This window comes from Mustela lutreola, chromosome 7, assembly GCF_030435805.1.
Source record: "Mustela lutreola isolate mMusLut2 chromosome 7, mMusLut2.pri, whole genome shotgun sequence".
Taxonomy (NCBI): Eukaryota; Metazoa; Chordata; class Mammalia; order Carnivora; family Mustelidae; genus Mustela; species Mustela lutreola.
The window spans coordinates 59524624-59538492 of NC_081296.1; the positions used below are offsets into that span (position 1 = coordinate 59524624).

The 13869-nt window shown below is 43.8% G+C and overlaps 1 pseudogene; it reads right to left on the reverse strand.

The window, feature by feature from the left end:
• Positions 1–12853: 12853 nt before the first annotated feature.
• On the reverse strand, positions 12854–13270 carry LOC131837157 (NHP2-like protein 1; annotated as a pseudogene).
• Positions 13271–13869: the final 599 nt, after the last annotated feature.

Genomic DNA, 13869 nt, shown 5'->3' on the forward strand with positions numbered 1-13869 from the left:
CATCTCTGCTTACTCCATGTAAATTAATCATTAATACTTCTTTTAATGTTTTGGTATTCATCTGGATGGGAAGTTCTTTACTTGATCATTGCTAACCACTCCCTCTTACAAACAATCCACTGGGCCTCTGAGATGGTACAGTCTCCCACTTTTCCCTCCTACTCTTGGGGAATTCCTTCCCAGTAACAGTTTGCCGGGTTCTCTCCTCTGCTCCACCACCAAACTCAGTGTTCCTCAGAATTGCAACTTTGGTCTTTTCTCACTCCATATTCTTTCCCTAGGGGACACCCGTTCTCTTGGCTTTAATTACCATCTCAGCTAATTTTATTATTGGCTTTTATTCTTAAGCCAGGCTATTATTTCTTGTGTTCCTACTTCATAAATCTAACTGCCTGCTGGCTTGATGCTTCAAGGGCATCTCCCACTCAGCAGATCTGAAACTAAACTAATTATCTTATCCTCAAACCCATTCTTCTGTCAGGTCCTTAGTCACAGTAATTGGCACCAATATTAACCCAGTCTCTCAGTGCAAAATCTAGGAGTAATAATGGACTCCTCCATCTGCAATCCCCACTATTCAATAAATCAGCAAATCATGTTAATTCCAACCTCTAAACACCTCCTAAATATGTCCTTTGCTTTCTTCTAAATGTCACCATTCTTGTCCGAGTCTTCACATGTCATTTTTCAAACTGAGTATGAGTCACTATGTGTCTTCTCTCTTCAAAGCTGATTTGCCTTTATTCCCATTATCTACATACAGAATGAGAGATTTTTTAAAGTGTAAATATAAGTACATGTTTGTTCTCCTTAAGACCCCTCACATACTTACCAACACTCTTAAATTAAAGTACAAGCTCCTTTTCAAGATTTATCAGGCGATCCAAGGCCTGGCCCTTATCCTCCTCTCCCGGCTCAGAGGACAACTCCAGAGGAAATTTTCTTTTCTTTTGCTTGCCTAAAACTTTATTTTCTCTGGGCACCAAGTGGCTCAGTCCCTTAAGCTTTGGAGTCTTAGTTTCAGCTCAAGTCATGATCTCATGTTCATAAGACTGAACACAGAGCTGAGTACTGCATCAGGCCCCGTGCTCAGGACTGAGTCTGCTTGAGGTTCTATCCCTCTGTCTCTCTCTCTAAAATAAAATAAATAGGTAAAATCTTAAAAAAAAAAACAAAAAACTTCATTCTCTCTTATCTTGAGGCTTTGCTCTGGCTAATCATTCTGTCTCAAACATCTGTCCTTCATATTTTGCCTATTAATATCTATTCATTCTTCAAACTCTGTTTCAACATTCTTTTATCAAGAAACACTTCCAAGATCCTGGGTCCAGAAGAACTCCTTCCATTGTATATATTATACCACTCCCTAATGCCACTTTCGTAACATCAATAATAATAATTAATAATAATAATTAATAATAATGAATTATAATAATTTCTTATTCAATGTAGATCTTCCTCATTATAGTTTAAGTTCCACATGAGGAAGGGGCTGGGTCCATCATAGTCACTGCTATATATAGCAGTGCTATAACACTGTTTATTCATGTTAATGAGTAAGAACTCTACAGAAAATGCTCAATAAATGCTTATCATTAAATAAATGAGTAAGACCAACAAAGAGTAAAAACAAATAACGTGAATAGTTTCTTGAATACTGTTTGGGCTTTCTTTGTACATTCAGTCAAAGGTCATAGGATTACAGTACTTCTGTCCTTTTCTTTTTCCTTTTCTCAATTAATTTTCTCTGCCTATGTGGCCTGAATGCTCTACAGTGAAATCTACTAATGAGTACCTTTCGTAGACTTAAGCCAATTCAAAGCCTGGGCCAATCTCAGCTGCATCAACCAATAAATTAGTGGTCTCCACCCTCTCTAATACTTCTAAGTCTCATAAACTCTACATTAGCAACGCCTGCTCCTCTTGACCCAGCAGCCTTTTCTGCTGCCAAGCAAACCCAAGATCCATTCCTTAGAGGATGGCTCTCAAATCACAGCTTGCTCTGTGTCTACCTGACCAGCTCCTCAGGACTTTATTTTTACCTAGATGCTGCTCATTCATCTTAATCTGTTGTTCTGCCTGGTATCCAGTGTCTGACTTAGAACACTGGTACATTGGAACAGGAGCACACTGACATGACAGAATGATATTATAGGGCACTGTGTTGCAGAAGAGCTTTTGGAAGGTTGGGAAACAACAGGAGAAATTTTCCTCTTATCTTAGAGTAGCTGTGCTTCTTCTAGGCAAATAAATTGCTTTACCTTGTCTGATATATATTATGATTCATGCAACTGACCATGCTTAGCTATTTATTTTTTATCAGCCCACAGGAGTCCTCAGTTTGTATTCTTGTTTGTACATTTTGTAATTTCAGTGCTTTTTGAAAATTAATTTGAGACTATCATTCCATAACTAGAGAATTAAGGTTCTTCCTTGTTTCTGACCTGAGAAAATAAAATGCAGGTCTAAATAAATACAGTTCTAAACAAAGATAGATCCTTCACACTTTGGAGCCCCATGATAGCCTGGAGATCTTATTCTTTATACTTCCACATCAAAAATCAATAAAGACTTACTTTTACAGAGATACACTATGCTTGTTTCAAAGCCTTATCATAGTTCCTTTGAATGAGTATCTCCTTCAGGTAAACATGTTCCTCTTAGAAATAACTCTAACTCCCTACATTTTCCTCTTTTGTTTTTATCTCCTTCCCTTGATGTCTTAAGAACTTGATCTAATTACATACAAATTTTACTTGTATCCAGTCAAGTCAGGAAATATAAGGGTCAAAAACATTCAAGAAGAACTTCATCCTCAACACTCCAAAGTTTGGGACCACAGGTAAATATATACAAGTTAACATAGGCTATGACAGGTAAGAGGAAAATGATCAATACATTCTCCCCCTGTCAGTCTTAAGAATCATCTCTACAGGCAACCTGGGTGGTTCAGTTGGTTAAGCAACTGCCTTCAGCTCAGGTCATGATCCTGGAGTCCCAGGATCGAGGCCCCCATTGGGCTCCCAGCTCCACGAGGAGTCTGCTTCCCCCTCTAACCTTCTCCTCTCTCGTGCTCTCTCTCACTGTCTCTCTCTCAAATAAATTAATAAAATCTTTTTAAAAAAAGAATTTATAAAAAATAAAAAATTCAAAAGAAAAATATAAATTAAAAAAATAGACAAAATCTTAAAAAAAAAAGAATTATCTCTACATATCGGGGGGTTTACATCTATTTCTTCAAGTATGGTACATGAGCAAAGGTATGTCTGTACACTCAGGATATGTTTTCCCACCCTCTTTCCCTATCTCAGTGCTTCTAAGGATTTCATCCCAAAGATCATGTAACCAATATAGAGATATTTTTACACAAACCAACATACTGCCTACAAACCATTCCTCTTCTCCTCTGTTTTATTACCACGCAATTTCTCTTTCACAATTTCTCTCATGGGGAAGCCAATGTGACACAAAGGTTTAGTTCCCCTAAGAGAAACTAATACTGGGCTCAGTATTGGTCTTCTCTGTGAGAACATTTGACCACTCTCCTGTGTAGCTAATTATTTCCCATTTTGGAGAATCTTTTGTACAGTTTTTCCTTGAGGGAAGATTATGCACAGAAATGAAGCTCTCTGGATTTCTCTTCTCCTAAAAATGTACATCCTGTGGCTGAACAGACAGATAGGAAAGATGCTTTTATTAAAAAGTTTCTTTTCAGTGTTCTAGAATTCATTGTTTATGTACCACACCCCGTGCTCCATGCAATACGTGCCCCCCATAATACCCACCACCAGGCTCACCCAACACTCTACCCTCCCCCCCCCTCCAAAAGCCTCAGATTGTTTTTCAGAGTCCACAGTCTCTCGTGGTTTGTCTCCCCCTCTGATTTCCCCCAACTCACTTCTCCTCTCCATCTCCCCATGTCCTCCATGGTATTTCTTACGCTCCACAAATAAGCAAAACCAATGGTAATTGACTCTCTCTGCTTGACTTATTTCACTCAGCATAATCTCCTCCAGTCCCATCCATGTTGATACAAAAGCTGGGTATTCAGCCTTTCTGATGGAGGCATAACACTCCATAGTATATATGGTCCACCTCTTCCTTATCCTTTTGTCTGTTGAAGGGCATCTTGGTTATTTCCACATTTTGGTGACTGTGGCCATTGCTGCTATGAACATTGGGTACAGATGGCCCTTCTTTTCACCACATCTGTATCTTAGGGGTAAATACCCAGTAGTACAACTGCAGGGTCATAGGGTAGCTCTATTTTAATTTCTTAAGGAATCTCCACACTGTTTTCCAAAGCGGCTTCACCAACTTGCCTCCCACCAACATTGTAAGAGGGTTCCCCTTTCTCCACATCATCCCCTCCAGCACATGTTGTTTCCTGTCTTCCTAATTTTGGCCATTCTAACTAGTTTAAGGTGATATCTAATGTGGTTTGTTTGTTTGTTTGTTTTTGTTTTTTTGTTTTTTTTAAAGATTATTTATTCATTCGACAGACAGAGATCCCAAGCAGGCAGAGAGGCAGGCAGAGAGCCCGATGCAGGGCTGGATCCCAGGACCCCGTGATCATGACCCGAACCGAAGGCAGAGGCTTTAACTCATTGAGCCACCCAGGTGCCCCTCTAATGTGGTTTTGATTTGAATCTCCCTGAGGGCTAGTGATGATGAACATTTTTTCATGTGTCTGATAGCCATTTGTATGTCTTCATTAGAGAAGTGTATGTTCATATCTTCTGCCCATTTTTTGACATGATTGCCTGTTTTGTGTGTGTTGAGTTTGAGGAGTTCATTATAGATCCTGGATATCAACCTTTTGTCTATACTGTCATTTGCAAATATCTTCTCCAATTCCATGGGTAGCCTCTTTGCTTTGTTGACTGTTTCCTTTGCTGTGCAGAAGCTTTTGATTTTGATGAAGTCCAAAAAGTTTATTTTCGCTTTTGTTTCCTTAGCCTTTGGAGACATATCTTGAAAGAAGTTGCTGTGGTTGATATCGAAGACATTACTGCCTATGTTTTCCTCTAGGATTCTGATGGATTCCTGTCTCATATTGAGGTCTTTTATACATTTTGGAGTTTATCTTTGTGTATGGTGTAAGAGAATGGTCAAGTTTCATTCTTCTACATATAGCTGTCCAGGTTTCCCAGCACATTTATTGAAGAGACTGTCTTTTTTCCACTGTATATTTTTTCCTGTTTTGTTGAAGATTATTTGACCATAGAGTTGAGGATCCATATCTGGGCTCTCTACTCTGTTCTGATCTATGTGTCTGTTTTTATGCCAGTACCATGCTGTCTTGGTGATCACAGCTTTTTAGTAAAGCTTGAAATTAGGTAACCTGATGCCTCCCTCACGTTTTATTTTTGTTTTTCAACATTTCCTTAGCGATTCGGGGTCTCTTCTGATTCCACACAAATTTTTGGATTGTTTGCTCCAGCTCTTTGAAGAATACCGGTTGAATTTTGATCAGAATGGCACTAAAAGTATAGATTGCTCTAGGCAGTATAGACATTTTAACAATATTTATTCTTCCGATCCAAGAGCATGGAGAGAACACAACGAACACCAAGGAAGTAGAAACAATCATCAGAAGTTATTATCAACAGTTATATGCCAATAAGCTAAGCAACCTAGATGAAATGGATGCATTCCTGGAAAGCTATAAACTCCAAAAATTGAACCAGGAAGAAATTGACAACCTGAATAGACCAATATCTAGTAACAAGATTGAAGCAGTGATCAAAAACCTCCCAAAAAACAAGAGCCCGGGACCTGACACAGATATTTTACCGAAGAGTAGAAAGTAAAGGGGAATTGAGGGGAATAGAAAGAGGGACCAACCATGACAAGTGCAATTTTTTTTTTTTTTGAGCATGAATACATTTCCTTATTAGGATGTTCACAGGAATGACACACTAGCCCTGCCCTTCTGATGTGATAAAGAATACATACATCTGACCTACATCGTGGCAGGCAACAAGGGTAAGGGTTCTCAGAGCTGGTACCAGTTGTCCACTGGAGACATCCCCAGCCACCAGAGAGGATGTTTCCTTGATTCCAGCATCTTTTCTATAGCTTCCAGTCAGGTCTCCATGACTTGTCCAGACTTCATTCCAGCATCAGCTAATCCTCTTTTCTAGCCGCTCTGGACTCCTTCAAGATCTAGGTCAGCTACCTCATGTCTAACTTGTCCAGGCAGGCTCTGGAATGCTGCAGCACATCTCTTTGGTATGCTGCTGCTGCGCTACCCTCAGGGGCATGTTTGGGACTTGGGGGAGAGGGAGAATAACATCATGTTACCAAAGCAGACAATTGGTGTATATTGGCAAGTGAAACTTGGACATACACCCAACAACCTCACAGAATACATGCTTTCTCCCCAAATAATACGTAATCCCCCAGAGAGCAAACACATAGATGGGGTCAATAATCAAAGGAGCGGGACTGATAAAAAGCAAAGGTTAAGCAAAGTTTTATTTCCATGCCAGGCATCAGAAACCAGATTGACCGGTCAGGGCCGCCTCGTAAGAGAGCGACGGCACCCCCATCTTACAGGCTCATTTTATAGTGCATAATGGCAGACCTCAAGACATGTGGTTTCTATTGTTAGGGCATTTACTCCTGGAATTGATACCCAGAACCGATACCAGGAACTGCTGGAGCATTTATTCCCGGAATGAAGTCCATGGATGTAAACAACACTATGATTACCTAGGCAATATGGAGTCACTCTGGCTAAGCAGACCCTAATAGTTAAACAGGTTTTAACATTAAAACGGCCCTAACACTCCCCCCTTTTCTTTGGAGATTAGTCAATTCCTTGACTCTTCAGCCATTCTATGTCCTCTTGTTGTAAGGGGTTATATTGAGTTTGTAGAACTAACGTTTTTATTGCCCCAATTCTTTTTTTGTACAAATGACATTAGGGCATTAATAATGCAGGGGACAAAAAGTAGCATTAGTAATAGTAAAACCAGGGGGCCTGCAATTGCTGATATTAGGGCAGTCATCCATGGAGACTAGTTGAACAAACTTTTATACCATCCCTGGGAGTTCCTGAGTTGTTGTTCGTGCTCATCTACTCAGAAGCAGCATTTCTCTCCCAGGGCTATGCAAAACCCCCCTTTTTCTAGGAATAGGATGGGAACCACACGCTTTGTCTGTTCTATCCCTGCAGTAAGCTGTTGGAATCCCTCGGGTCCTCCATAGTATGAAAGTAAACGGTCCCTTCCAACAAGGCTCCAAGTTTCCCACTTGGTGGCAGCATATCCAAACCAAGTCTCTGGGTTGGTAAGGATGTGGTTCCACCTCAGTCTCCATCTCAGTGTAGGCAGCTCATATCCCTGTGTGGGCTCTTTTTAAGACAGACTGTAGTGCCTGCGGTGAATGGAGTACAGGCTGATCAGTTATTTCTGTTAGGGCAACCTCTTGTAGCTGTGGTCAGAGTGGAGGGGGTCTCCCGAACATTGTTTCAAATGGGGTGATCTTATTTAAGTGGGGTGTACACCACACCCTAAGGAGAGCGAAGGGAAGGAGATCCACCAATCCACCTCCAGCCTCCAGAATTAACTTTGTCAAGGTCTCTTTAAGAGTCCAGTTCATTCTTTCTACTTGCCCGGAGCTCTGGGGTTGGTAGGCACAGTGTAGTTTCCAATTAGTGCCCACGGCCTTGGCCATTGCCTGTGAAACTCAACTCACAAATGCAGGGCCGTTGTCTGACCTGATCACGAGAGGCGACCTAAACCTAGGAATTATTTCTTCTAGTAGCTTTTTGGCTACCACTCCTGCCATCTCATGTTTGGCAGAAAAAGCCTCTACCCAGCCTGAAAAGGTATCCACAAAACTAACATATACTTGTGTCCACACTTTCCCTGTTTCGTCTCTGTAAAATCCACTTCCCAATAAATTCTTGGTTTCCTACCTCTTTCTATGTTTCCTCTTCCCATCCTAGTTCCTCCCACATTTACCGCCTGACATTGAGCACATCCATCAACCACATCCTGGGCCATACGCCCTAATTTAGAAACCTGGAACTGCTTGCCCATGAGCTCCTTAAGCTTGAGTGTCCCTAAATGAGTGCCCTGATGTATTTGGCTTACTAATTTTTTTTCCTGGTCTTCAAGGAAGAATTAGCTTTCCTGTCCTAGTCTTAGCCCAATCCCCTTCATAGTCTAATTTAGCCCATTTTTGTAAATATTATAAATCTTCCTCTGAATAGTCTGGTTTTTCTGGTAGGGCTGGAGACAGGAATGTAACCAGTTCTTGTGCCTTTCTCAGGCTGCTTGCTTTGTGGCTTGCTCTGCTAATTGGTTTCCTTTTGAAACCAGATCAGTCCCCTTTTGGTGCCCCGGGTAATGCATAACCACCACCTCTTTCAGGTCCCAAATAGCCAGAAGGAGAGCCAATATTTTTTTCTCTGTTTTTAATTCCTTTTCCTTCTGCTGTTAATAGGCCCCTTTCTTTATAAATATCCCCATGTATATGCACAGTAGCAAAGGCGTTCCTGCTGTCCGTATAGATGTTGGCAGTCTTACCCTTGGCCATCTGCAGTGTCTTGGTGAGTGCAATCAGCTCCGCTTTTTGCGTTGAGGTTCCATGTGGCAGGGCCGCCGTCCAGAGCTCCTGCTCAGGAGAAACCACCGCAGCCCCTGCATACATCTTTCCATTGGCCATGTAGCTACTCCTGTCTGTGAACAGAGTCATCTCCGCATCTGGGAGGGGAGTGTCTCTAAGATCCAGCCTTATTCCTGTGATCTGGGTCAGGACCTCCCCGCAGTCATGTGGGTGGTCAGCCAGCTCCTCTGGCAGCAACGTGGCTGGATATAGCACCGCCGGGGGCCAGAAAGTCACTTACAGTTTGTTGAGGAGGAGGGCTTGATACCCCGTCACTCAGGCGTTTGTCATCCACTGCTCTGGTGGGGTCTGGAGGAGGCCCTCGAGAGCATGAGTGGTGGTCAAGATGAGATTTTGACCCAAAGTCAATTTATTTGCATCCTTGACCAGGAGGGCCATGGCAGCAATTATGCAGAGGCAAGGGGGGAACCCAGCCGCTACTGGATCTAGTTTCTTGCTAAGATAGGCTACTGGCCTTTGCCAAGGCCCCAGAGTCTAAGTCAAAACTCCTTTGGCCACCCCTGCCTTTTCATGCACATACAAGTGGAAGGGCTTAGTAACATCTGGGATGGCCAATGCTGGAACACTCAGTAAGGCTGTTTGTAATTCCCAAAGTGCTCCCTCTGCCTCAGCTGTCCACTCTGCAATAGTGAGTCCTCCCTTAGTCAGTTTGTAGAGAGGTCAGACAATCTCTGTGAACCACGGTATCCACTGTGTGCAGTAGCCCACTGTCCTAAGAAACTCCCTCACTTGTTGGGACGTGGTGGGGCGGGGGTATCGGGTGATCACCTGTTTCCTGGACTCAGACAGTGAATGCACTCCCTCGTGGAGATCAAAGCCTAAATAAGTAGTATGGCTCTGACAAAGCTGTGCTTTCTTTGTTGTCATCCAATACCCTTTTTCCTGTAGAGTCTGTAAGAGAGCTCTCATCCCCCGCAAGCATGACTCATAGTCCTCAGCAGCTATTAGCAAGTCATCAACATACTGTAATAGAGTGACTCCCAGGTTGGAGGTTCTGTACTCATGCAAATCCTCTTGTAGGGCCTCGTTGAAGATAGTGGGTGAATTCTTAAATCCTCGGGGAAGTCTTGTCCAGGTGAGCTGGCCCTGGAACCCTTCCTGTGGGTCGGACCACTGAAAAGCAAAGAGGGGCTGAGACTCCCTTTCCAAAGGTATGCAGAAAAATGCATTCTTGAGATCTAAGATGGTATACACAGTTCTTTTGGGGCCCAGGAGGGAGAGTAGGGTATAGGGGTTAGGCACCATCAGGTGAATATCTTCAACCCATTTGTTAACTTCCCGCAAGTCCTGAACGGGTCGGTACTCCCAAGTTTCGGCCTTTTTGACAGGCAGCAAAGGTGTGTTCCATGGAGACTTGCAAGGAACTATGATCCCGTCTCCTTGGAGGCGGTTAATGTGTTTCCTGATCTCTTCCTTTGCTTTCCAGGGGAGGGAGTACTGCCAGACGCGAACAGCCGTAGCCGTCACTTTTAACTGTACCACTATTGGAGGCCATCCCTTGGCCAGGCCAGGAGGCTTCCCTTCTGCCCAGACTTCGAGAAACTCAATCTGTAGGGTTTGGAGAAGGCTTCCCTCCCCTGCACCCTCTGGTTTTGAGACTGGCTCATAAAGGAGGTGTTCGTCTACTGCTGCCACAAGCATCTGCACAGTGGGTTGTCCCAAAGTCACAGTCATGTCTCCTTCTGAGAACTGAATGCCAGCCTGTAGTTTGTGGAGGAGATCTCTTCCCATTAGGTTATACGGGGCATTAGGGAGGACCAAGAATCGATGTTTGACTACTCCCAAGGCCAAATTTAAAGTCCTTTCTGTTGTCCATTTATGTCTTTCTGTGCCATTTGCCCCTTGTACCCATCTTCCCATCTTCCTCTCCATATAGTTTTCCCATAGGCTTTAGTATGATGAAAATTGGGCTCCCGTGTCCACGAAAAAATCAATTGATTTCCCCCTCCACTTCAATTTTAACCCAAAGTTTGGGGAGAGGCTCCAAACCATGGCCCCTTCAGTCTTTGGTGGCCAGTACTGCCGTCTTCTTTTTAAGGCACGCTCTGGCCCAGTGTCCTTTTTCCTTGCAGTAAGCACATTGATCTGAATCTAAGTCTTCTCACCTGTTTTCTCTGTGCTTAGGATTTTCTTTCCACCGAGCGTCTCCTACCTGCCTTTTCCTTTTCCACTGACCTCTTTCCCCCATCTCCTTCCCGCCTCATGTAATGCTAAAACTTTAACTATTTTTCTAGTCTTTTTTTCATCTTTTTGTGTATCCCTGTTGTTAAACAGCTTTTCTGCTGTTTCCACTAACTCAGTAAGATTCTTCCCTTCAAATCCTTTAATTTTCTGAAGTTTCCTCCTTATATCTGGGGCTGACTGACTGGCAAAGGCAAGATTTATTACCCTCTGATTTTTGGGCGCCTCGGGGTCAATCAGGCTATACATTTTATAGGCTTCAATAAGCCTTTCTAGGAAAGCCCCCAGAGACCCATCCTTACCTTGAGTCACCACACTAATTTTAGATAAATTTAGGGGTCTCCTCACAGCTACATGGAGGCCTCCCAGCAGAGCCTGGCAGTAGAAACGTAGGCTCTCCTTACCTTCACCAGAGTTTGGATTCCAGTCAGGGGGTTCCTTTGGGAAGTAGTCTTCCATTTGCCGGGGATTGAGGTCCCGGCCAAGTCTCTCACTTATCACCTTATGGGTCCCTCGCATAATGTGATCCCTCTCTTCCACGTTAACGAGGGCCATAAGGAGCTGCTGAATATCCACCCAGGTGGGCTAGTGGCTAAGAAAGACAGTCTCCAAGAGACTAATTAAATTTTGTTAGTAGGGGGAAGGTGGGACTTGAGCCACGATGGTGGCTCTTCCACCAGGTATCACCAGGCCACAATGTCCTTCCAGTGTCCTTCCAATGTCCTCCTGTGGAGAAAGTGGGCCACTCCAACTGGCAGAGTGCTTTTAGTTTTCCTGGGTAAACCTTATCACCCGAGTGGGTGGCTTTACCTTGAAAATCCTTGAAAAACTGGAGAACAAGACTTATGGGGAGGGTCACAGGTCCCTTACTCCCTGCTTGCCCCATTTCTTTAAACACAACAAACAACACAACAGACAACAAAAAGACAAGACAAAGACAACTGCAGACCCAGGGGCCCTTCCTCAACCAGATATCAAGTCTAAGTGTGTGCAAGATATAATCCCAATTCAAAAACACAACCTGCCACTGGTGGGGATTTTCTTGGTCCCCTGACCGCCTAGGGGGACTCAAACCACCTGTGTGATCTACCAGTGGAGGGATGGGGCATCCCCGCATCCACTCCAGCCCTGGGGAACAATTCTGCGTCCAGTTTCTCCCTGGTGGGCCACACCCCTGGAGCTCAGCAAATAGACAGAATAGGATCTCGCAGAACGGGATCTCGAGATCTTTCCTCCGGAGGATGCTGGCTCAGTTCTCATCGCTTGATCCCAGACGAGCCCCCAGAAGATGGGATCCGTGATCAAAGGAGTGAGACTGATACAAAGCAAAGGTTAAGCAAAGCTTTATTTCCATGCCAGGCGTCAGAAACCAGACTGGCCAGTCAGGGCCGCCTCATAAGAGGCTCGTTTTATAGTGAATAGCCACAGACCTCAAGGCATGTGGCTTCTACTGTTAGGGCATTTATTCCTGGAATCGATACCCAGAAGCGATACCAGGAACTGCTGGGACGTTTATTCCCAGAATGAAGTCTGTGGATGTAAACAACACTATGGCTACCTAGGCAATATGGAGTTGCTCTGGCTAAGAAGGCCCTAATAGCTAAACAGGTTTTAACATTAAATTGGTCCTAGCACACATATGGAATGATTTTGTGTTTCAGGCACAAGGGATACTAAGTGAATGGTATTTACATCCATCATGTCCTACATAAAACAGGAAGTTAGCACCTGAGCGTTGGAACCAGATCTCTGTCCTGGCTCTCCGTTGTCTTTCAAAGGTATCAACACTTTGTTTAACCCTATCTCAGCATTAGCTCATTTTATAAAAAGGAAGGATAGCACAGCAGAGAGAGTATAATGGAAGATTGGAGTGGGGTGGGGGATTAATATATGAATAACAAACTGTAAAACAAAAGAAAAATAATACAAAAATGCAAAACCCAGATTTAGTACTAGGATATGACAAGAGAAGGTAGCTAGAGAAACTAAATGCAAATACAGACAATATGATACACAACGCCAGGGGGAGGACTCAGTGAAGAGTGGGGCAGAGGCAACTGGTTGAGACTAAGAGCCTTTCAGTGGACTGCTAAATGGACAGGATCTGGTGCTTCAGCTGGGAGCCTTCTTTGATGGTGACAGAGCAGACAATGATAGGCTCAGAAACCCTGCTGGCCCACCCCAGGGCCTGCTTGGAGCACACAATCACCTAGGGCCCATTTTTATCCTTATACAGCAGCAGAAGTTGCAGGATGATCTCCAGGGGCTTAGCATCTGCAGCCATCATGATGAACACAGAGACACCTCTGTTGAAAGTTTTGGTGGCTTCCTTGGCTCTTTTCCAAAGCTCTTTTAGTTACATGACTGCTGAACAAGGTCCAGTAGTTTTTTTGGTGAGGTGGGCATCTGCGAGGGGGTAGACCTTTGGATTTATATCACTGTCAGTCATATCTGCATTTCTGCGGTCCTGCTACCCCTCAGAGCAAGGGGACTTAATAACAGGAGCAAGCCTGCCTTGACCAGAAGTTTGCATGGGAGGAATGGCACAGGTGCAGTTTTATAATAAAAAAGCATCTTTCCAGATACTGGAAGATAAGATGGCAGAGAAGTAGGAGGTGCAGTTTCAGCCGGTCCCCTAAAGTGAGCTGATTATCTACCAAAGAACTCTGATCACCCATGAAATCAGCCTGAGATTAGAATTATACACTTCTAGATCTCTATAGGGGCAGAAGACACCAGTGGACAGGTAAAGCAGAGTGGGAACATCAGACTGAAATCGGAAGATAAACAAAAGGGGGAAGGAGCCACCAGAAGTGACCCATTAGAAAGAAATACCTCAATTCGAGCGTGCCCTGATTGGGGACCAGCATTAACTTGGAATCTGGTTGAAAGCACTCAAAAAGAGCAAAAGATCTTAAGAGGAAATTGGTGGAACAGGCGTTTAGGGACAGGGGCTTAAGACCAGGGACCCAGGACGGCCATCGCTGACACTGAGCCAGAGCGAGTGCTGTGAAGAAGCCAGGCCTTGGTCCGGGACCCACTGGTGCG